The 23,399-nt window shown below is 40.2% G+C and overlaps 5 non-coding genes across 5 annotated transcripts; all 5 read left to right on the top strand.

The window, feature by feature from the left end:
- Window positions 1-5,118: 5,118 nt before the first annotated feature.
- On the top strand, window positions 5,119-5,191 carry TRNAV-AAC (transfer RNA valine (anticodon AAC)). Its single transcript has one exon. It is a non-coding gene; the product is annotated as a tRNA-Val (tRNA).
- Window positions 5,192-7,997: 2,806 nt separating this feature from the next.
- Window positions 7,998-8,070, top strand: TRNAV-AAC (transfer RNA valine (anticodon AAC)). Its single transcript has one exon. It is a non-coding gene; the product is annotated as a tRNA-Val (tRNA).
- A 289-nt stretch (window positions 8,071-8,359) lies between these two features.
- Window positions 8,360-8,432, top strand: TRNAV-CAC (transfer RNA valine (anticodon CAC)). The gene has a single exon. It is a non-coding gene; the product is annotated as a tRNA-Val (tRNA).
- A 10,977-nt stretch (window positions 8,433-19,409) lies between these two features.
- Window positions 19,410-19,482, top strand: TRNAV-AAC (transfer RNA valine (anticodon AAC)). The gene has a single exon. It is a non-coding gene; the product is annotated as a tRNA-Val (tRNA).
- A 1,358-nt stretch (window positions 19,483-20,840) lies between these two features.
- Window positions 20,841-20,913, top strand: TRNAV-CAC (transfer RNA valine (anticodon CAC)). Its single transcript has one exon. It is a non-coding gene; the product is annotated as a tRNA-Val (tRNA).
- Window positions 20,914-23,399: the final 2,486 nt, after the last annotated feature.

Here is a 23,399-nt window from a genome sequence, read left to right as displayed (position 1 = left end):
TGTGCTTTCTTGCGGACAGAAAAGCTGTTTCAGAAAACATTTTGAAGATTTCCTTAGTGTAGTGGTTATCACATCTGCTTAACACGCAGAAGGTCCTGGGTTCAAAACCCAGTTGAACTATGTAGTTTTCTCGTCTTTTATGCATAAATGTACGTTTTCGAAAGCTAGATACTGTAATGGCAATGGAAATTTTGAATCCAGAAATATTGGATATAGTTTTAGTATCCTTTCAGACAATTTTTTCTTTACCAAATAGAGTAAGATTCTTTTTTGTTCAAGTGTACTTTTTGAAATATATATTATTAAACTGAAAATGTTAGCTCAATTTAAGCAAGATTTCAAGCACACACAAATGAATCTGATGTGCTTTTTTGCGGACTGAAAAGCTGTTTCAGAAAACATTATTAAGAGTACCATAGTGTACTGGTTATCACGTCTGCTTAACACGCAGAAGGTCCTGGGTTAAAAACCCAGTGGAACTATATAGTTGTCTGGTCTTTAATGCATAAATGTACGTTTTCAAACAAGATATTGTGACGGCAACAGAAATCTTGTATCCAGAAATATTGGATATAGTTTTAGTATCCTTTCAGACAATTTTTTCTTTACCAAATAGAGTAAGATTCTTTTTTGTTCAAGTGTACTTTTTGAAATATATATTATTAAACAGAAAACGTAAGCTCAATTTAAGCAAGATTTCAAGCACACACAAATGAATCTCATGTGCTTTCTTGCGGACAGAAAAGCTGTTTCAGAAATCATTTTTAGAAGTTACATAGTGTAGTGGTTATCACATCTGCTTAACACGCAGAAGGTCCGTTGTTCAAAACACACTGGAACTATGTAGTTGTCTGGTCTTCTATGCTTAAATGAACGATTTCAAACAAGATATTGTGACGGCAACAGAAATCTTGAATCCAGAAATATTGGTTATGATTTTAGAATCCTTTCAGACAATTTTTTCTTTACCAAATAGAGTAATATTCTTGTTTGTTCAAATTTACTTTTTGAAATATATATTATTAAACAGAAAACATAAGCTCAATTTAAGCATGATTTTGAGCACACACAAATGAATCTGATGTGCTTTTGTGCTTTCTTGCGGACAGAAAAGCTGTTTCAGGAAACAATTTTAAGAGTTCCATAGTGTAGTGGTTATCACATCTGCTTAACACGCAGAAGGTCCTGGGTTCAAAACCCAGTTGAACTATGTAGTTTTCTCGTCTTTTATGCATAAATGTACGTTTTCGAAAGCTAGATACTGTAATGGCAACGGAAATTTTGAATCCAGAAATATTGGATATAGTTTTAGTATCCTTTCAGACAATTTTTTCTTTACCAAATAGAGTAAGATTCTTTTTTGTTCAAGTGTACTTTTTGAAATATATATTATTAAACAGAAAATGTTAGCTCAATTTAAGCAAGATTTCAAGCACACACAAATGAATCTGATGTGCTTTTTTGCGGACTGAAAAGCTGTTTCAGAAAACATTTTTAAGAGTTCCATAGTGTAGTGGTTATCACATCTGCTTAACACGCAGAAGGTCCTGGGTTCAAAACCCAGTTGAACTATGTAGTTTTCTCGTCTTTTATGCATAAATGTACGTTTTCGAAAGCTAGATACTGTAATGGCAACGTAAATTTTGAATCCAGAAATATTGGATATAGTTTTAGTATCCTTTCAGACAATTTTTTCTTTACCAAATAGAGTAAGATTCTTTTTTGTTCAAGTGTACTTTTTGAAATATATATTATTAAACAGAAAATGTTAGCTCAATTTAAGCAACATTTCAAGCACACACAAATGAATCTGATGTGCTTTTTTGCGGACTGAAAAGCTGTTTCAGAAAACATTATTAAGAGCTCCATAGTGTACTGGTTATCACGTCTGCTTAACACGCAGAAGGTCCTGGGTTAAAAACCCAGTGGAACTATATAGTTGTCTGGTCTTTAATGCATAAATGTACGTTTTCAAACAAGATATTGTGACGGCAACAGAAATCTTGTATCCAGAAATATTGGATTTAGTTTTAGTATCCTTTCAGACAATTTTTTCTTTACCAAATAGAGTAAGATTCTTGTTTGTTCAAGTGCACTTTTTGAAATATATATTATTAAACAGAAAATGTAAGCTCAATTTAAGCAAGGTTTCGAGCACACACAAATGAATCTGATGTGCTTTCTTACGGACAGAAAAGCTGTTTCAGGAAACAATTTTAAGAGTTCCATAGTGTAGTGGTTATCACATCTGCTTAACACGCAGAAGGTCAGTTGTTCAAAACACAGTGGAACTATGTAGTTGTCTTGTCTTTTATGCATAAATGTACGTTTTCAAACAAGATATTGTGACGGCAACAGAAATCTTGAATCCAGAAATATTGGTTATGGTTTTACCATCCTTTCATACAATTTTTTCTTTACCAAATAGAGTAAGATTCTTGTTTGTTCAAGTGTACTTTTTGAAATATATATTATTAAACAGAAAACGTTAGCTCAATTTAAGCAAGATTTCAAGCACACACAAATGAATCTGATGTGCTTTTTTGCGGACTGAAAAGCTGTTTCAGAAAACATTTTTAAGAGTTCCATAGTGTAGTGGTTATCACGTCTGCTTAACACGCAGAAGGTCCTGGGTTAAAAACCCAGTGGAACTATGTAGTTGTCTGGTCTTTAATGCATAAATATACGTTTTCAAACAAGATATTGTGACGGCAACAGAAATCTTGTATCCAGAAATATTGGTTATGGTTTTAGAATCCTTTCAGACAATTTTTTCTTTACCAAATAGAGTAATATTCTTGTTTGTTCAAGTTTACTATTTCAAATATATTTTATTAAACAGAAAACGTAAGCTCAATTTAAGCATGATTTTGAGCACAGACAAATGAATCTGATGTGCTTTCTTGAGGACAGAAAAGCTGTTTCAGGAAACAATTTTGAGAGTTCCATAGTGTAGTGGTTATCACATCTGCTTAACACGCAGAAGGTCCGTTGTTCAAAATACAGTGGAACTATGTAGTTGTCTTGTCTTTAATGCATAAATGTACGTTTTCAAACAAGATATTGTGACGGCAACAGAAATCTTGTATCAGAAATATTGGTTATGGTTTTAGAATCCTTTCATACAATTTTTTCTTTACCAAATAGAGTAAGATTCTTGTTTGTTCAAGTGTACGTTTTGAAATATATATTATTAAAAAGAAAAGGTAAGTTCAATTTAAGCAAGATTTAGATCACACACAAATAAATCTGATGTGCTTTCTTGCGGACAGAAAAGCTGTTTCAGAAATCATTTTTAGAAGTTACATAGTGTAGTGGTTATCACGTCTGCTTAACACACAGAAGGTCCTGGGTTCAAAACCCAGTGGAACTATGTAGTTGTCTGGTCTTTTATGCATAAATGTACGTTTTCGAAAACAAGATATTGTGACGGCAACAGAAATCTTGAATCCAGAAATATTGGTTATGATTTTAGAATCCTTTCAGACAATTTTTTCTTTACCAAATAGAGTAATATTCTTGTTTGTTCAAATTTACTTTTTGAAATATATATTATTAAACAGAAAACATAAGCTCAATTTAAGCATGATTTTGAGCACACACAAATGAATCTGATGTGCTTTTGTGCTTTCTTGCGGACAGAAAAGCTGTTTCAGGAAACAATTTTAAGAGTTCCATAGTGTAGTGGTTATCACATCTGCTTAACACGCAGAAGGTCCGTTGTTCAAAACACAGTAGAACTATGTAGTTGTCTGGTCTTCTATGCTTAAATGTATGTTTTCAACCAAGATATTGTGACGGCAACAGAAATCTTGAATCCCGAAATATTGGTTATGATTTTAGAATCCTTTCATACAATTTTTTCTTAACCGAATAGAGTAAGATTCTTTTTTGTTCAAGTTTACTTTGTGAAATATATTTTATAAACAGAAAAAGTAAGCTCAATTTTAGCATGATTTTGAGCACACACAAATGAATCTGATGTGCTTTCTTGCGGACAGAAAAGCTGTTTCAGGAAACAATTTTAAGAGTTCCATAGTGTAGTGGTTATCACATCTGCTTAACACGCAGAAGGTCCTGGGTTCAAAACCGAGTGGAACTATGTAATTGTCTGGTCTTTTATGCGTAAATGTACGTTTTCGAAAACAAGATATTGTAACGGCAACGGAAATCTTGAATCCAGAAATATTGGATATGGTTTTAGAATCCTTTCAGACAATTTTTTCTTTACCAAATAGAGTAAGATTCTTGTTTGTTCAAGTGTACTTTTTGAAATATATATTATTAAACAGAAAACGTAAGCGCAATTTAAGCAAGATTTCGAGCACACACAAATGAATCTGATGTGCTTTCTTGCGGACAGAAAAGCTGTTTCAGGAAACAATTTCAAGAGTTCCATAGTGTAGTGGTTATCACGTCTGCTTCACACGCAGAAGGTCCGTTGTTCAAAACACAGTGGAACTATGTAGTTGTTTATTCTTTTATGCATAAATGTACGTTTTCAATCAAGATATAGTGACGGCAACAGAAATCTTGAATCCAGAAATATTGGTTATGATTTTAGAATCCTTTCAGACAATTTTTTCTTTACCAAATAGAGTAATATTCTTGTTTGTTCAAATTTACTTTTTGAAATATATATTATTAAACAGAAAACATAAGCTCAATTTAAGCATGATTTTGAGCACACACAAATGAATCTGATGTGCTTTTGTGCTTTCTTGCGGACAGAAAAGCTGTTTCAGGAAACAATTTTAAGAGTTCCATATTGTAGTGGTTATCACATCTGCTGAACACGCAGAACGTCCGTTGTTCAAAACACAGTAGAACTATGTAGTTGTCTGGTCTTCTATGCTTAAATGTACGTTTTCAACCAAGATATTGTGACGGCAACAGAAATCTTGAATCCCGAAATATTGGTTATGATTTTAGAATCCTTTCATACAATTTTTTCTTAACCAAATAGAATAAGATTCTTTTTTGTTCAAGTTTACTTTGTGAAATATATTTTATAAACAGAAAAAGTAAGCTCAATTTTAGCATGATTTTGAGCACACACAAATGAATCTGATGTGCTTTCTTGCGGACAGAAAAGCTGTTTCAGGAAACAATTTTAAGAGTTCCATAGTGTAGTGGTTATCACATCTGCTTAACACGCAGAAGGTCCTGGGTTCAAAACCCAGTGGAACTATTTAATTGTCTGGTCTTTTATGCGTAAATGTACGTTTTCGAAAACAAGATATTGTAACGGCAACGGAAATCTTGAATCCAGAAATATTGGATATGGTTTTAGAATCCTTTCAGACAATTTTTTCTTTACCAAATAGAGTAAGATTCTTGTTTGTTCAAGTGTACTTTTTGAAATATATATTATTAAACAGAAAACGTAAGCTCAATTTAAGCATGATTTTGAGAACACAAATGAATCTGATGCGCTTTCTTGCGGACAGAAAAGCTGTTTCAGGAAACAATTTTAAGAGTTCCATAGTGTAGTGGTTATCACGTGTGCTTCACACGCAGAAGGTCCGTTGTTCAAAACACAGTGGAACTATGTAGTTGTCTATTCTTTTATGCATAAATGTACGTTTTCAATCAAGATATTGTGACGGCAACGGAAATCTTGAATCCAGAAATATTGGTTATGGTTTTATAATCCTTTCAGACAATTTTTTCTTTACCAAATAGAGTAAGATTCTTGTTTGTTCAAGTGTACTTTTTGAAATATATATTATTAAACAGAAAAGGTAAGCTCAATTTAAGCAAGATTTCGAGCACACACAAATGAATCTGATGTGCTTTCTTGCGGACAGAAAAGCTTTTTCAGAAAACATTTTTGAGAGTTCCATAGTTTAGTGGTTATCACATCTGCTGAACACGCAGAAGGTCCGTTGTTCAAAACCCAGTGGAACTATGTAGTTGTCTTGTCTTTTATGCATAAATGTACGTTTTCAAACAAGATATTGTGACGGCAACGGAAATCTTGAATCCAGAAATATGGGTTATGGTTTTAGCATCCTTTCATACATTTTTTTTCTTTACCAAATAGAGTAAGATTCTTGTTTGTTCAAGTGTACTTTTTGAAATATATATTATTAAACAGAAAACGAAAGCTCAATTCAAGCAAGATTTAAAGCAAACACATATGAATCTGATGTGCTTTCTTGCGGACTGAAAATCTGTTTCAGAAAACATTTTAAAGAGTTCCATAGTGTAATGGTTATCACATCTGCTGAACACGCAGAAGGTCCGTTGTTCAAAACACAGTGGAACTATGTAGTTGTCTGGTCTTTTATGCATAAATGTACGTTTTCAAACAAGATATTGTGATGGCAACGGAAATCTTGAATCCAGAATTATTGGATATGGTTTTAGTATCCTTTCAGACAATTTTTTCTTTACCAAATAGAGTAAGATTCTTGTTTGTTCAAGTGTACTTTTTGAAATATATATTATTAAACAGAAAACGTAAGCTCAATTTAAGCAAGGTTTCGTGCACATACAAATGAATCTGATGTGCTTTCTTGCGAACAGAAAAGCTGTTTCAGGAAACAATTTTAAGAGTTCCATAGTGTAGTGGTTATCACATCTGCTTAACACGCAGAAGGTCCGTTGTTCAGAACACTCTGGAACTATGTAGTTGTCTGGTCTTCTATGCTTAAATGAACGATTTCAAACAAGATATTGTGACGGCAACAGAAATCTTGAATCCAGAAATATTGGTTATGGTTTTAGAATCCTTTCAGACAATTTTTTCTTTACCAAATAGAGTAATATTCTTGTTTGTTCAAGTTTACTTTTTGAAATATATATTATTAAACAGAAAACATAAGCTCAATTTAAGCATGATTTTGAGCACACACAAATGAATCTGATGTGCTTTCTTGCGGACAGAAAAGCTGTTTCAGGAAACAATTTTAAGAGTTCCATAGTGTAGTGGTTATCACATCTGCTGAACACGCAGAAGGTCCGTTGTTCAAAACACAGTAGAACTATGTAGTTGTCTGGTCTTCTATGCTTAAATGTACGTTTTCAACCAAGATATTGTGACGGCAACAGAAATCTTGAATCCCGAAATATTGGTTATGGTTTTAGAATCCTTTCATACAATTTTTTCTTAACCAAATAGAGTAAGATTCTTTTTTGTTCAAGTTTACTTTGTGAAATATATTTTATAAACAAAAAAAGTAAGCTCAATTTTAGCATGATTTCGTGCACACACAAATGAATCTGATGTGCTTTCTTGCGGACAAAAAAGCTGTTTCAGGAAACAATTTTAAGAGTTCCATAGTGTAGTGGTTATCACATCTGCTTAACACGCAGAAGGTCCGTTGTTCAGAACACTCTGGAACTATGTAGTTGTCTGGTCTTCTATGCTTAAATGAACGATTTCAAACAAGATATTGTGACGGCAACAGAAATCTTGAATCCAGAAATATTGGTTATGGTTTTAGAATCCTTTCAGACAATTTTTTCTTTACCAAATAGAGTAATATTCTTGTTTGTTCAAGTTTACTTTTTGAAATATATATTATTAAACAGAAAACATAAGCTCAATTTAAGCATGATTTTGAGCACACACAAATGAATCTGATGTGCTTTCTTGCGGACAGAAAAGCTGTTTCAGGAAACAATTTTAAGAGTTCCATAGTGTAGTGGTTATCACATCTGCTGAACACGCAGAAGGTCCGTTGTTCAAAACACAGTAGAACTATGTAGTTGTCTGGTCTTCTATGCTTAAATGTACGTTTTCAACCAAGATATTGTGACGGCAACAGAAATCTTGAATCCCGAAATATTGGTTATGGTTTTAGAATCCTTTCATACAATTTTTTCTTAACCAAATAGAGTAAGATTCTTTTTTGTTCAAGTTTACTTTGTGAAATATATTTTATAAACAAAAAAATTAAGCTCAATTTTAGCATGATTTCGTGCACACACAAATGAATCTGATGTGCTTTCTTGCGGACAAAAAAGCTGTTTCAGGAAACAATTTTAAGAGTTCCATAGTGTAGTGGTTATCACATCTGCTTAACACGCAGAAGGTCCTGGGTTCAAAACCCAGTGGAACTATGTAATTGTCTGGTCTTTTATGCGTAAATGTACGTTTTCAAAAACAAGATATTGTAACGGCAACGGAAATCTTGAATCCAGAAATATTGGATATGGTTTTAGAATCCTTTCAGACAATTTTTTCTTTACCAAATAGAGTAAGATTCTTGTTTGTTCAAGTGTACTTTTTGAAATATATATTATTAAACAGAAAACGTAAGCTCAATTTAAGCAAGATTTCGAGCACACACAAATGAATCTGATGTGCTTTCTTGCGGACAGAAAAGCTGTTTCAGGAAACAATTTTAAGAGTTCCATAGTGTAGTGGTTATCACGTCTGCTTCACACGCAGAATGTCCTGGGTTCAAAACCCAGTGGAACTAGGTAGTTGTTTTGTCTTTTATGCGTAAATGTACGTTTTCGAAAACAAGATATTGTGATGGCAACGGAAATCTTGAATTCAGAAATATGGGCTATGGTTTTAGCATTCTTTCATACAATTTTTTCTTTACCAAATAGAGTAAGATTCTTGTTTGTTCAAGTGTACTTTTTGAAATATATATTATTAAACAGAAAACGTAAGCTCAATTTAAGCATGATTTTGAGAACACAAATGAATTTGATGCGCTTTCTTGCGGACAGAAAAGCTGTTTCAGGAAACAATTTTAAGAGTTCCATAGTGTAGTGGTTATTACGTCTGCTTCACACGCAGAAGGTCCGTTGTTCAAAACACAGTGGAACTATGTAGTTGTCTATTCTTTTATGCATAAATGTACGTTTTCAATCAAGATATTGTGACGGCAACGGAAATCTTGAATCCAGAAATATGGGTTATGGTTTTAGCATCCTTTCATACATTTTTTTCTTTACCAAATAGAGTAAGATTCTTGTTTGTTCAAGTGTACTTTTTGAAATATATATTATTAAACAGAAAACGAAAGCTCAATTCAAGCAAGATTTAAAGCAAACACATATGAATCTGATGTGCTTTCTTGCGGACTGAAAATCTGTTTCAGAAAACATTTTAAAGAGTTCCATAGTGTAATGGTTATCACATCTGGTGAACACGCAGAAGGTCCGTTGTTCAAAACACAGTGGAACTATGTAGTTGTCTGGTCTTTTATGCATAAATGTACGTTTTCAAACAAGATATTGTGACGGCAACGGAAATCTTGAATCCAGAAATATGGGTTATGGTTTTAGCATCCTTTCATACATTTTTTTCTTTACCAAATAGAGTAAGATTCTTGTTTGTTCAAGTGTACTTTTTGAAATATATATTATTAAACAGAAAACGAAAGCTCAATTCAAGCAAGATTTCGAGCACACACAAATGAATCTGATGTGCTTTCTTGCGAACAGAAAAGCTGTTTCAGAAAACATTTTTAAGAGTTCCATAGTTTAGTGGTTATCACATCTGCTGAACACGCAGAAGGTCCTGGGTTCAAAACCCAGTGGAACTATGTAGTTGTCTTGTCTTTTATGCATAAATGTACGTTTTCAAACAAGATATTGTGACGGCAACCGATATCTTGAATCCAGAAATATGGGTTATGGTTTTAGCATCCTTTCATACATTTTTTTCTTTACCAAATAGAGTAAGATTCTTGTTTGTTCAAGTGTACTTTTTGAAATATATATTATTAAACAGAAAAGGTAAGTTCAATTTAAGCAAGATTTCGAGCACACACAAATGAATCTGATGTGCTTTCTTGCGGACAGAAAAGCTGTTTCAGAAAACATTTTTAGGAGTTCCATAGTGTAATGGTTATCACGTCTGCTTCACACACAGAAAGTTCTGGGTTCAAAACCCAGTGGAACTATGTAGTTGTCTGGTCTTTTATGCATAAATGTACGTTTTCGAAAACAAGATATTGTAACGGCAACGGAAATCTTGAATCCAGAAATTTTGGATATTGTTTTAGTATACTTTCAGACAATTTTTTCTTTACCAAATAGAGTAAGATTCTTGTTTGTTCAAGTGTACTTTTTGAAATATATATTATTAAACAGAAAACGTAAGCTCAATTTAAGCAAGATTTCGAGCACACACAAATGAATCTTATTTGCATTCTTGCGGACAGAAAAGCTGTTTCAGAAAACATTTTTAAGAGTTCCATAGTGTAATGGTTATCACGCCTGCTTCACATGCAGAAGGTCCAGGATTCAAAACCCAGTGGCACTATGTAGTTGTCTGGTCTTTTATGCATAAATATACGTTTTCAACAAGATATTGTGACGGCAACGGAAATCTTGAATTCAGAAATATCGGTTATGGTTTTAGCATCCTTTTATATAATTTTTTCTTTAACAAATAGAGTAAGATTCTTGTTTGTTCAAGTGTACTTTTTGAAATATATATTATTAAACAGAAAACGTAAGCTCAATTTAAGCAAGGTTTCAAGCACACACAAATGAATCTGATGTGCTTCCTTGCGGACAGAAAAGCTGTTTCAGAAAACTTTTTTTTTTTTTTTTTTGTAAATATTTTTCCTTTATTGGTGTCATACATCGCAGGGGTACATAATATCGACACTGGCTCACAGGCCAACTTGTAAATACGGCGCAGTGCATGTACATGGCATAGAAAAGGTAAATGACACACAATAAACCCTTTTTCCTTCTTTCAATAGTGAAAAAGAGAGGGGGAGATGAAGGAAAGGTGGATAGTTGGGAACGACTTCGGGAAGAGAGGGGGGAGGGGGTTAGGGTTCGTCGGCCGTAGGGGGGGGGGGAGAGGAGTAGCTAAGGGGTTTATGTGGGGGTTGATAGTCCTATCCAGGGTTCCCAGGTAGAGTAAAATTGTGGGGTTTTTTGCTTTAACATTGCCATCAGTTTTTCCATGCTCATAATTCCGTCTATTCTTGTAATCACAGTTCTTCTGGAGGGGGCTTTAATTTTCTTCCATGCCGCCGCGACACAGCATCTCGCAGCTGTCAGTATTGCCGCCGCGAGTCTGGCCGCCGGGGCAGGGAGGTCGTCAATTGGTTTTCCCAGCACGTAGGTCAGCGGGTCCAGGGGTATTTCTATATCCAGGGTCTCGGTCAGGAGGCCCTGGATCCGGGACCAGAATCTTTGGATCTCCGGACATGTCCACCAAATATGGGGCATGTCCCCCCTTTGACCACAACCTCTCCAGCATTCGTCTGAAGTGCCTGGGTAGATTTGGCTCAGTCTACTCGGGGTCAGGTACCAGTGGAATAATATTTTATAGATGTTTTCTTTTGTGACGGAACAAATTGAGGTTTTGGTGGCTGCTTCCCAAATATCCTCCCAATCTTCAAGGTCCAAGTTGGTGTTTAGGTCTTCATTCCATTTCTGCATATATAGGTGGTTAGGGGGGGGCTGAGATGCTTCGAGCGTTTTATAAATCTCTGATATGAGGCCCTTTTGGTATTCGCCTTTGAGGCAGAGGGTCTCGAATCTAGAACGCGGCGGGAACTTGAGAGTAGGGGATTGGGTTCTTAGGAAATGTCGGATCTGGAGGTATTGGAAAATGGGCAAGTTGGGGGACGTGAATGTAGTTCTTAATTCCGGGAGGGACATGGCCTCGTCTTTTTCCAGCAAATCCGCAACCACTCTGATGTTTAAGCCTTGAAATTGGCTGAATTGGGATCGGGCGCATCCGTGTGGGAAGTCCGGGTTCCCGAATAAGGGGGTCAGTTTAGAGGGGGTTGAAGCTAGGCCATATTTCCCTTTGGTTTTTAACCATGTCGACCTCGTGCATCTCATTGCCCCGAGACCAAGTCTCAGCGATTTCCTGTTTTTGAGAGCTGGGGACCACAGTAGGGTCGGGAGGGGGTTCGGGAAAGCGTGGTGTGTCTCGATCTCCAGCCAGCAATTGGTGGCGGGGGAGCTGTTCCATACTACCGCCTGCCTCAGTTGGGCCGAAAGGTAGTATCGGAGTATGTCCGGGGCCCCCAGGCCCCCTCTCGACCTCGAGGCTAATAGGACCGATCGTGGGACCCTGGCTCTACGTTGTTGCCATATAAATCTTAATATATGGGCCTGAATATTCCTCAGTTCTGCTAGTGGGACAGGGACGGGGAGGGTCTGAAAGAAGTAGAGCAAGCGGGGTAGGATGTTCATTTTGGTGGATACTATCCTTCCGAACCAGGAGATCTGGTGGGATAGCCAGGTCTCAAGATCTTTTAAGATCTGGCGGAAGAGGGGGGGGTAGTTAATTTGATACAGCGAGTTATATGAACTTGCTATTTTGATTCCGAGGTATTTGATGTGGGAGGTGTTCCATTTATATTTAAAGTTCTGTTGTAGGGCTGACCATACGGGGTTCGGGAGGGAGATGCTAAGCGCCTCTGACTTGTCAGTATTGACTTTATAGTCTGATAGTTGGCCAAATTCGTCAAGGAGTTTTTCTAAGTTAGGGAGGGAGGTGAGGGGGTCTGACAGAGTGAGAATTATGTCGTCGGCGAACAGGGATATTTTGTATTCCCTGTCTCCGATTGGGATACCTTTAATAGTGGGTTCAGTTCGAATTCGGGCGGCCAGGGGCTCTATGGATAGGGCGAATAGTAAAGGGGAGAGGGGGCAGCCTTGTCTGGTGCCGTTTTGTATTTTTATTGGGTTGGAGCGGCCTCCTGGGAGTTTTAGTAGGGCTGTTGGATTAGTATAGAGGGCCCGGACGGCGGCAAGAAATGGTCCGGAGAAGCCGAATTGGCGCATCGTTTGGTCTAGATAGGACCATCTGATGCGGTCAAAGGCCTTCTCCGCGTCGAGACTTAGTATCAGGGCCTGGGATTGTTTGAGGTGCACGTGGTCTATAATATCAATAATTTTGCGGGTGTTGTCAGAGGCCTGTCTTCCTGACACAAATCCCACCTGGTCTATATGAATTAGCCTTGGGAGAATAGGATTCAGCCTGTTTGCTAGGATTTTGCTGAAAAGTTTGAGGTCAGAGTTTAGGAGGGATATTGGGCGATAGCTGCCGCATTGAAGGGGGTCTCTGCCCTCTTTATGAATAATAGCCAGATTGGCTGCCGACATAGTGTCTGGGATCTGTTGGTCTTGCATAAAGGAGTTGTACATTTCTAGGAGGTGGGAGGACAGGGGGCCTACAAATTTTTTATAGTACCCGTTGGAAAATCCGTCGGGTCCGGGTGTTTTAGCTAATTTAAGTGAGGATATCGCTTTTTTTAGTTCCTCTAGAGTTATTTTCTTGTTTAAGAACTCGAGTTCTTCCTGAGTGAGGGATGGGAGGTTGCATTTGGTTAGATAGTCGGATGTATTTTTGGCGATATCTTTTGGCATGCTAGTTGGGTGGAGATTGTAAAGATCTGTGTAGAACTCTGCGAACTCATTCGCGATGTACTTCTCGTTATAGGAGATTAGGCCGCTTTTAGTCCTGATCTTTGTGATCTGGGACTTTGTCTTCAAGCCTCTTAATTTGGAGGCCAGAAGTTTGTCCGCTTTGTTGCCCCTATCGTAGAACCGCTGTTTGGTCCATTTCAGGGCTCTCTCTACCTCGTCAAGTTGCAGCACTTTTAGGTCGGATCTCGCTTTCTCGAGTGTTCAGAACACCTTTTTTGATAAGGATTGTTTGTGTGAGCGCTCTAGCGCTAGGATTTTATCCGTGAGTTCCTTCTGGGCTCTCTGTTTAAGTTTCCTCTTGTAGGAGGCTATTGATATAAGTTCCCCTCTGATGGTGGCTTTGTGGGCCTCCCACAGAGTTGCTGCTGAGGGCACTGAACCTTTGTTTATTTGGAAGAAGGTGATCAGTTTTTGTTTCACTGTTTTGACTACTAGTGGATCGTTGAGAAGCGAGTCGTCGAGTTTCCAATTGTATGTTAAGGACTTGACGAAAGGCAGAGAGAGGGTGAGTACGATAGGGGCATGGTCAGACCACGTTATTGGGCCTATTTCGGAGTGGGAGGATGCCTGGAGTACATTATTGGTGCCCAGAAAATAGTCGATCCTCGAGTAAGACTGATGGGGGGTTGAGTAGAAAGAGTAGTCTCGCTGACCCACGTGCTGGGCTCGCCAAATATCTGTCAGAGAGTACTCCCCGAGGATATCTTGAAATTTTTGGGCTTTTGTCTGTAGTTGGATGGAATATGGGGCAGTAGTTTGGCCTGATCTGTCATGGGCTGGGTTAAGTACCATATTTACGTCTCCGACTAGGAGAAGGGAAGAGAGCGTCGGTTGGTCGAGGGTGCTAAGGAGGTTCTGTAAGAATTGGGTTTGGTTGGCGTTTGGGGCGTAAATATTTAGGATGGCTAAGGGGGAGCCTGAGAGCGTACCTTGGAGGAGTATGTACCGTCCCTCGGGGTCTTTAGTTACCGTCGTCAGGGCAAATGGTATGTTGTTTTTAATCAGGACGGCCACCCCTCTTTTCTTGCTGGGGGAGGAAGCGAAAAACGCCTGGGGGTACATGTGTTTAAATGTGTTTGGCGGGTCTACATTGTTATAATGGGTTTCTTGGATACAAATTATATCCCCTTTAGTTTTTTTAAATTCTTGAAGGGCTAGTTTGCGTTTGCGAACCGAATTAAGGCCTTTGACATTCAGGGAAATAATTTTGATCGACGCCATCAGTGTGGAGGGGGGGTCTCGGGGATAAGCCCCTGTCCCTGAATTGTTCCCATGTCAGGGTTGGTTCGTGCGTCTGGTTGGGTATGTGGGGGGTAGTCTTTAGTGGTCCCACAAGGGGTATTGGGTGGAGGTCGACGGGGGGAGGGTGGGGTGGAAGGGGAGAGGTGGGGGGGGGGGAGGACACAAGAAGACAAGAAAGAGAATGGGCTGTCTTGGAGCCCGAAAAAGGTTCCTCTTGACATTTTGATGTCAAGGGGATGGGGTGTAAAAAAAAACCCCTGGGAGAACTTTCGGGGCGTCACTCACGGACCGTAGCCAGAAAGAAGGGTCCAGCACCCCCACCCCATTGCTTATGGGGGGGGGGGTCCCTAGTAAGGAAGGGCACCTCTGGCTTATGGAGGCCTTACTCTCCTTTGGATTGGGCCATAGATAATCTTTTACATCTTTAGTAAACATTGTTTTTTTTTTCCCCTTATGTTAAGTCCTTGTCTGTGTGTTCTTTGTGAGTTCCGGGGGGGGGTGGGGGGGGGAGGAGGGAGGAAGGGGGGTGGAGGGGGGGGAGGGGAGGGGGGGGGGTGTTGGGGAGGGGGGAGGGGTGGGGGGGGTGGATGGGGGGGGGCAAGGGGGGGTGAGGGAGGGGGGAGAGGGGGGGGGGGAGGGTTGGGGGGAGGGAGGGGTGGGGGGGGGGGAAGGGGTGGGGGGGGAGGGGGGGAGGGAGGTAGGGGTGGGGGGGGGGGAGGGAGGGGGAGGGGGGGGAGGGGGTTTGGGGGGGGAGGGGGGGGGAGGGGGGTGAGGGGGGGGGTGAGGGAGAGGGGGGGGGAGGGGATAGGGGGGGGAGGGGTGGGGGGTGAGGGAGAGGGGGGGGAGGGGATGGGGGGGGGGGGATAGGGGGGGGAGGGGATGGGGGGGGGGAGGGGATAGGGGGGGGAGGGGATAGGGGGGGCGGGGGGCATCTGGTAAGGTAGGGGGGGGGAGGGGGGTATCTGGGAATAGGGTGGGGGCGGGAGAGGGGGGGGGCGTGCGGAGTACACATAGGTAGCATATAGGTTAAACCTTGCTCTCGGGGGGAGTCCCAGTCTATGGCTGAGGCTTCCCTTGTATTCTGCTATTGTCAAATTGCAACAATGGAACACCTTTAAACATTGGTTTATAACAGTGTAGGTTCCCCTGGAGGGGACAAGGGGGGGGCTAGCATATAGTATACACATAGTTAGCAGGGGGTTAAAACCTTGTTCTCGGGGGGAGTTCTCATCATAAGCCTAGGTTTCCCTTGCGTTTTGCTGGTATCAACTGCTCATTGGGATGCGTTCAAACATTGGTATATAGCACTACAATTTAGCATAACATAGATCGTTACTTCTCTGGGGGGGGGGGGGGCATACTGGGGTAGGGGAGGGGGGGGGAGGGGGAGCACATGGTATACCAGAGTTCAGTAAGGAATTTATACATTGCACTCAGACGGAATCACATTCTTAGAGCGAGAGATCCCTTATATAGCCCCATTTTAAATTAGAACGTGAATAGTTATTTATACATTGGCATATATCTATACATATTGGGTAAACATAGTCCGGATCTCTGATCTTGTGGGGGGGGGGGCAGGTCAGGGAGGGGGGGAGGGGAAGCTGTCCGCGGCAGGGAGGGGGGCGGGGAGATCTTTTGGGGGGCAGTATAACTTGGTGTTTACTTTGACTAGTGGGGGGGAGGGTAGGAAGAGAAAAAATGGGGGGGGGGGGAGGAGGGGGGACATCTGGCTTATTCGAGTGTTTGGGACTTGCCTCTGAAGGGGGCTTAGTTTTGGTCTGGGGGGGTGTTTGGATGTGAATAGCTGAGGTTTTTATAGTGTGTCAGCTGTTGTGAAGTGGGCTGAAGTATCCAGTGCCACACCGGCCCAGAACCGGGGGGGGGGAGGGGTAGGGGGAGGTGGCGGGGGGGGGAATGTATGGGGTGGAGAGGGGTGGGGATTGAGGGGGGGGGCATACACTTGCGGGTTCAATTGGGGGGCCCTATGATTCTGGGGGTGAGCCCCGGTAGGGGTGCTCAGTTGATTCAAGGCCTTGGTCATATGTAATTTTCAGATTGACAGCAAGGGGGGAGGGGTGGGGGGGTAGTTTGGGGGGAGCGCGGTAGGCTGGAGAAGTGGGGCTTTCTTTGGGGGATATCGGGGTACAGCATCTTTGCCATAGGGATGGGAGAGGGGAGATGGGGGGGGGGGGAGGATTTTTGTTCATACAACCTGCCACTTGCGGGAAGGGAGGGGGGGTGGAGGTTGCTCCCAGGGGCGGATCACGGGGTGCTGATTCCGTATGTGGGGTCTCTGGGCCTGATGTCCTGGTGTGTGGGCTCCTTAGGTTGGGGATCTTGGGCATCTCTTGTCCATCGGGAGCTCCAACCGGGCATGCTTATGGGGGAGAGCAGCAGCAGGTCCGCGGCTCTGGTGTCTGTGTCTCTGATGGTGCAGCTCCGGAGCGCGTGAGTGACTCGATAGGACCGCGCCCGGAGAGGAGCGGCTTGGTTGCCGATTCCTCTCGTTGCTGTCCGAGACACCCCGAGCGGGGTCCTGGTTCCCCTCGGTCTCAGGTGGGGGCGGTGAAGGTAAGTGGGCATTTAACGTGTGTGGGGGGGGGAGGAGGGGAGGGTTAGGGGGGGTTAGGGTGGGAGGAATATGGGGAGGTACTGGCAAGGGAAGGGGGGGGGTAGGGTTGGGGGGGGGAATAGGAGGGGGGGGTGGGGAATTGGGGGGGGAGGGAAGGGGAAGGTAATTTCATGGGGTGTAGTCTAGGGGGACTCGGGTCCAGGGGAATATTTTGTTTATTGCGGATTCTTATGCTGGGTGTATACTGTGGTCTTTAGGGCCTCTGGAACTGCGTGGGATGACTGCAGGGGCCGCGTGTGGTTTCCTTGGGCCTCACAACTGGCTGGCTCATCGGGGTTCACCGGAGGCGTTGGCTCGCCAATCTTTCCGATGTGCGGGGGGCTTCTTGGAGGGTCGTCTCCGGCGTCTCTTCAGTGCTGGGGCGGTTGCTCTTCTGCGGTGGGAGAGGGATTCCTAACGCTTTCAGGAAGTTCTTGGCGTCTTCAGGGGTTGTTACTGTGTGGTGGCGGCCATTGCGCAGAACCACTAGTTTGAAGGGGAATCCCCAGCGGTACTTTACCCCCTGGTCCCTGAGGTAGGAGGTGAGTGGGCGCAGTGCGTTTCTTTTATTTATTGTCAATTGGGAGAGATCGTTATAGAGTTGAATTTGCACTCCATCCATAGTCACAGTCCTCACTTCTCTAGCCGCTGACATGATGCGGTCTTTAGCAGAGTATGCGTGCATTCTCAGCACCACATCTCTGTGACGGTTTGGGTCCGTTGATTTCTGGGCCAGGGCTCTGTGGGCGCGATCTGTACTGTATGTAGGTCATGTTCTGAGAGATCAGGGACGAGCTGCAGGAAGAGTCTGCGGAGGTATGGTTGGAGTTCTTCATGGGTGATGGATTCAGGAATATTTTTGAGGCGGATGTTCTGCCTCCGCTCTCTGTTCTCCATGTCTTCTAGTTTGTCTTGTATGTGTCGGATCGCCTCTCCGCATCTCAGTACTTCCTCGTGGGTCTCAGCCTGTTCGTTTGAGATTCCCTCCATCTTCACCTCCAGATCTTCCGTCCGCTCCGTCAGCGCTTCCACCTCTGCCCGGATGGTTTGGAGGGCCTTTTCCGTGTCCTCCTGTACTCCCCTCCTCATTTTGGTGATTAGAGCATCAAAAAAGTCTTTATTTAGGACGGGGGGGTCCGAGTCAGTCGGGCTGTGTCGGCCGCTGCGCGCCTCGTGCTCTGGGTCTTATCCGGCGCCATCTTGCTCCTCGGGGCTGATCTCAACCTGGCGTTGCGCCGGAGGGAAGAACTTGGTGACGGGGCATTGGTTTTTTCTCTGCGGTTTCCCTGCCATCTCTCCGGTGCTTATTCCTGGTGTGGGGTCAATTTTCGGGGGGTTTGGGATGTAGAATCAGCTTATTCTAGTGTATAGATTGGTGAGGGTGCCGGGAGCTCTCTCACTAGCAGACCATCGGCTGTGACGTCACCGGAAGTCTCCCAGAAAACTTTTTAAAGAGTTCCATAGTGTAAAGTTTATCACGTCTGCTTCACACGCAGAAGGTCCGCTGTTCAAAACACAGTGGAACTATGTAGTTGTCTGGTCTTTTATGCATAAATGTACGTTATCAAACAGGATATTGTGACGGCAATGGAAACCTTGAATCCAGAAATATTGGTTATGGTTTTAGAATCCTTTCAGACAATTTTTTCTTTACCAAATAGAGTAAGATTCTTGTTTGTTCAAGTGTACTTTTTGAAATATATATTATTAAACAGAAAAGGTAAGCTCAATCTAAGCAAGATTTCGAGCACACACCAATGAATGTGATGTGCTTTCTTGCGGATTGAAAAGCTGTTTCAGAAAACATTTTTAGGAGTTCCATAGTGTAGTGGTTATCATGTCTGCTAAACACGCAGAAGGTCCTGGGTTCAAAACCCCGTGGAACTATGTAGTTGTCTTGTCTTTTATGCATAAATGTACGTTTTCGAAAACAAGATATTGTACCGGCAACGGAATTCTTGAATCCAGAAATATTGGATATTGTTTTAGTATCCTTTCATACAATTTTTTCTTTACCAAATAGAGTAAGATTCTTGTTTGTTCAAGTGTACTTTTTGAAATATGTATTATTAAACAGAAAACGTAAGCTCAATTTAAGCAAGATTTCGAGCACACACAAATGAATCTGATGTGCTTTTTTGAAGACTGAAAAGCTGTTTCAGAAAACTTTTTAAACAGTTCCATAGTGTAGTGGTTATCACGTCTGCTTAACACGCAGAAGGTTCTGGGTTCAAAACCCAGTGGAACTATGTAGTTGTCTGGTTTTTTATGTATAAATGTACGTTTTCGAAAACAAGATATTGTGACGGCAACGGAAATCTTGAATCCAGAAATATTGGATATGGTTTTAGTATCCTTTCAGACAATTTTTTCTTTACCAAATAGAGTAAGATTCATGTTTGTTCAAGTGTACTTTTTGAAATATATATTATTAAACAAAAAACGTAAGCTCAATTTAAGCAAGATTTCGAGCACACACAAATGAATCTGACGTGCTTTCTTGCGGACAGAAAAGCTGTTTCAGGAAACAATTTTAAAAGTTCCATAGTGTAGTGATTATCACGTCTGCTTCACATGCAGAAGGTCCTGGGTTAAAAACCCAGTTGGACTATGTAGTTGTCTCGTCTTTTATGCATAAATGTACTTTTTCAAACAAGATTTTGTGACGGCAACGGAAATCTTGAATTCAGAAATATGGGCTATGGTTTTAGCATTCTTTCATACAGTTTTTTCTTTATCAAATAAAGTAAGATTCTTGTTTGTTCAAGTGTACTTTTTGAAATATATATTATTAAACAGAAAACGTAAGCTCAATTTAAGCAAGATTTCGAGCACACACAAATGAATCTGATGTGCTTTCTTGCGGACAGAACAGCTGTTTCAGGAAACAATTTTAAGAGTTAAGAGTTAAGACTTAAGAGTTAAGCAGAAGGTCCTGTGTTTAAAACCCAGTGGAACTATGTAGTTGTCTGGTCTTTTATGCATAAATGTACGTTTTCAAACAAGATATTGTGACGGCAACGGAAATCTTGAATCCAGAAATATGGATTATGGTTTTAGAATCCTTTCAGACAAATTTTTCTTTACCAAATAGAGTAAGATTCTTGTTTGTTCAAGTGTAATTTTTGAAATATATATTATTAAAGAGAAAAGGAAAGCTCAATTTAAGCAAGATTTCGAGCACACACAAATGAATCTGATCTGCTTTCTTGCGGTCAGAAAAGCTGTTTCAGGAACCGATTGTAAGAGTTCCATAGTGTAGTGGTTATCACATCTGCTTAACAAGCAGAAGGTCCGTTGTTCTAAACACAGTGGAACTATGTCGTTGTCTGGTCTTTTATGCATAAATGTACGTTTTCAAACAAGATATTGTGACGGCAACAGAAATCTTGAATCCAGAAATATTGGTTATGATTTTAGAATCCTTTCATACAATTTTCTCTTTACCAAATAGAGTAAGATTCTTGTTTGTTCAAGTGTACTTTTTGAAATATATTTTATTAAACAGAAAACGTAAGCTCAATTTAAGCATGATTTTGGGAACACACAAATGAATCTGATGTGCTTTCTTGTGGACAGAAAAGCGGTTTCAGGAAACAATTTTAAGAGTTCCATAGTGTAGTGGTTATCACGTCTGCTTCACGAGCAGAAGGTTCTGGGTTCAAAACCCAGTGGAACTATGAAGTTGTCTCGTCTTTAATGAATAAATGTACTTTTTAAACAAGATATTGTGACGGCAACGGAAATCTTGAATCCAGAAATATTGGTTATGGTTTTAGAATCCTTTCAGACAATTTTTTCTTTACCAAATAGAGTAAGATTTTGCTTGTTCAAGTGTACTTTTTGAAATATATATTATTAAACAGAAAAGGTAAGCTCAATTTAAGCTAGATTTCAAGCACACACAAATGAATCTTATGTGCTTTCTTGCAGACAGAAAAGCTGTTTCAGAAAACATTTTTAAGAGTTCCATAGTGTAATGGTTATCACGCCTGCTTCACATGCAGAAGTTCCAGGATTCAAAACCCAGTGGCACTATGTAGTTGTCTGGTCTTTTATGCATAAATATACGTTTTCAAACAAGATATTGTGACGGCAACGGAAATCTTGAATTCAGAAGTATCGGTTATGGTTTTAGCATCCTTTTATATAATTTTTTCTTTAACAAATAGAGTAAGATTCTTGTTTGTTCAAGTGTACTTTTTGAAATATATATTATTAAACAGAAAACGTAAGCTCAATTTAAGCAAGATTTCAAGCACACACAAATGAATCTGATGTGCTTTCTTGCGGACAGAAAAGCTGTTTCAGAAAACTTTTTAAAGAGTTCCATAGTGTAATGGTTATCACGTCTGCTTCACACGCAGAAGGTCCGTTGTTCAAAACACAGTGGAACTATGTAGTTGTCTGGTCTTTTATGCATAAATGTACGTTATCAAACAGGATATTGTGACGGCAATGGAAACCTTGAATCCAGAAATATTGGTTATGGTTTTAGAATCTTTTCAGACAATTTTTTCTTTACCAAATAGAGTAAGATTCTTGTTTGTTCAAGTGTACTTTTTGAAATATATATTATTAAACAGAAAAGGTAAGCTCAATCTAAGCAAGATTTCGAGCACACACCAATGAATGTGATGTGCTTTCTTGCGGACTGAAAAGCTGTTTCAGATAACTTTTTTAGGAGTTCCATAGTGTAGTGGTTATCATGTCTGCTAAACACACAGAAGGTCCTGGGTTCAAAACCCAGTGGAACTATGTAGTTGTCTGGTCTTTTATGCATAAATGTACGTTGTCGAAAACAAGATATTGTAACGGCAACGGAAATCTTGAATCCAGAAATATTGGATATTGTTTTAGTATCCTTTCAGACAATTTTTTCTTTACCAAATAGAGTAAGATTCTTGCTTGTTCAAGTGTACTTTTTGAAATATATATTATTAAACAGAAAACGTAAGCTCAATTTAAGCAAGATTTCGAGCACACACAAATGAATCTGATGTGCTTTCTTGCGGACAGAAAAGCTGTTTCAGAAAACATTTTTAAGAGTTCCATAGTGTAATGGTTATCACGCCTGCTTCACATGCAGAAGGTCCAGGATTCAAAACCCACTGGCCCTATGTAGTTGTCTGGTCTTTTATGCATGAATATACGTTTTCAAACAAGATATTGTGACGGCAACGGAAATCTTAAATTCAGAAATATGGGTTATGATCTTAGCATCCTTTTATATAATTTTTTCTTTAACAAATAGAGTAAGATTCTTGTTTGTTCAAGTGTATTTTTTGAAATATATATTATTAAACAGAAAACGTAAGCTCAATTTAAGCAAGATTTCAAGCACACACAAATGAATCTGATGTGCTTTCTTGTGGACAGAAAAGCTGTTCAGAAAACTTTTTAAAGAGTTCCTTAGTGTAATGGTTATCACGTCTGCTTCACACGCAGAAGGTCCGTTGTTCAAAACACAGTGGAACTATGTAGTTGTCTGGTCTTTTATGCATAAATGTACGTTTTCGAAAACAAGATATTGTAACGGCAACGGAAATCTTGAATCCAGAAATATTGGATATGGTTTTAGTATCCTTTCAGACAATTTTTTCTTTACCAAATAGAGTAAGATTCTTGTTTGTTCAAGTGTACTTTTTGAAATATATATTATTAAACAGAAAACGTAAGCTCAATTTAAGCAAGATTTCGAGCACACACAAATGAAACTTATGTGCTTTCTTGCGGATAGAAAAGCTGTTTCAGAAAACATTTTTAAGAGTTCCATAGTGTAATGGTTATCACGCCTGCTTCACATGCAGAAGGTCCAGGATTCAAAACCCAGTGGCACTATGTAGTTGTCTGGTCTTTTATGCATAAATATACGTTTTCAAACAAGATATTGTGACGGCAACGGAAATCTTGAATTCAGAAATATGGGTTATGATTTTAGCATCCTTTTATATAATTTTTTCTTTAACAAATAGAGTAAGATTCTTGTTTGTTCAAGTGTATTTTTTGAAATATATATTATTAAACAGAAAACGTAAGCTCAATTTAAGCAAGATTTCAAGCACACACAAATGAATCTGATGTGCTTTCTTGCGGACAGAAAAGCTGTTTCAGAAAACTTTTAAAAGAGTTCCATAGTGTAATGGTTATCACGTCTGCTTCACAC

The sequence above is a fragment of the Ascaphus truei genome, chromosome 18 (assembly GCF_040206685.1).
Source record: "Ascaphus truei isolate aAscTru1 chromosome 18, aAscTru1.hap1, whole genome shotgun sequence".
Taxonomy (NCBI): domain Eukaryota; kingdom Metazoa; phylum Chordata; class Amphibia; order Anura; family Ascaphidae; genus Ascaphus; species Ascaphus truei.
Note: the sequence above shows the minus strand (reverse complement) of the source record. Positions and strands in the feature narration are given on the sequence as shown.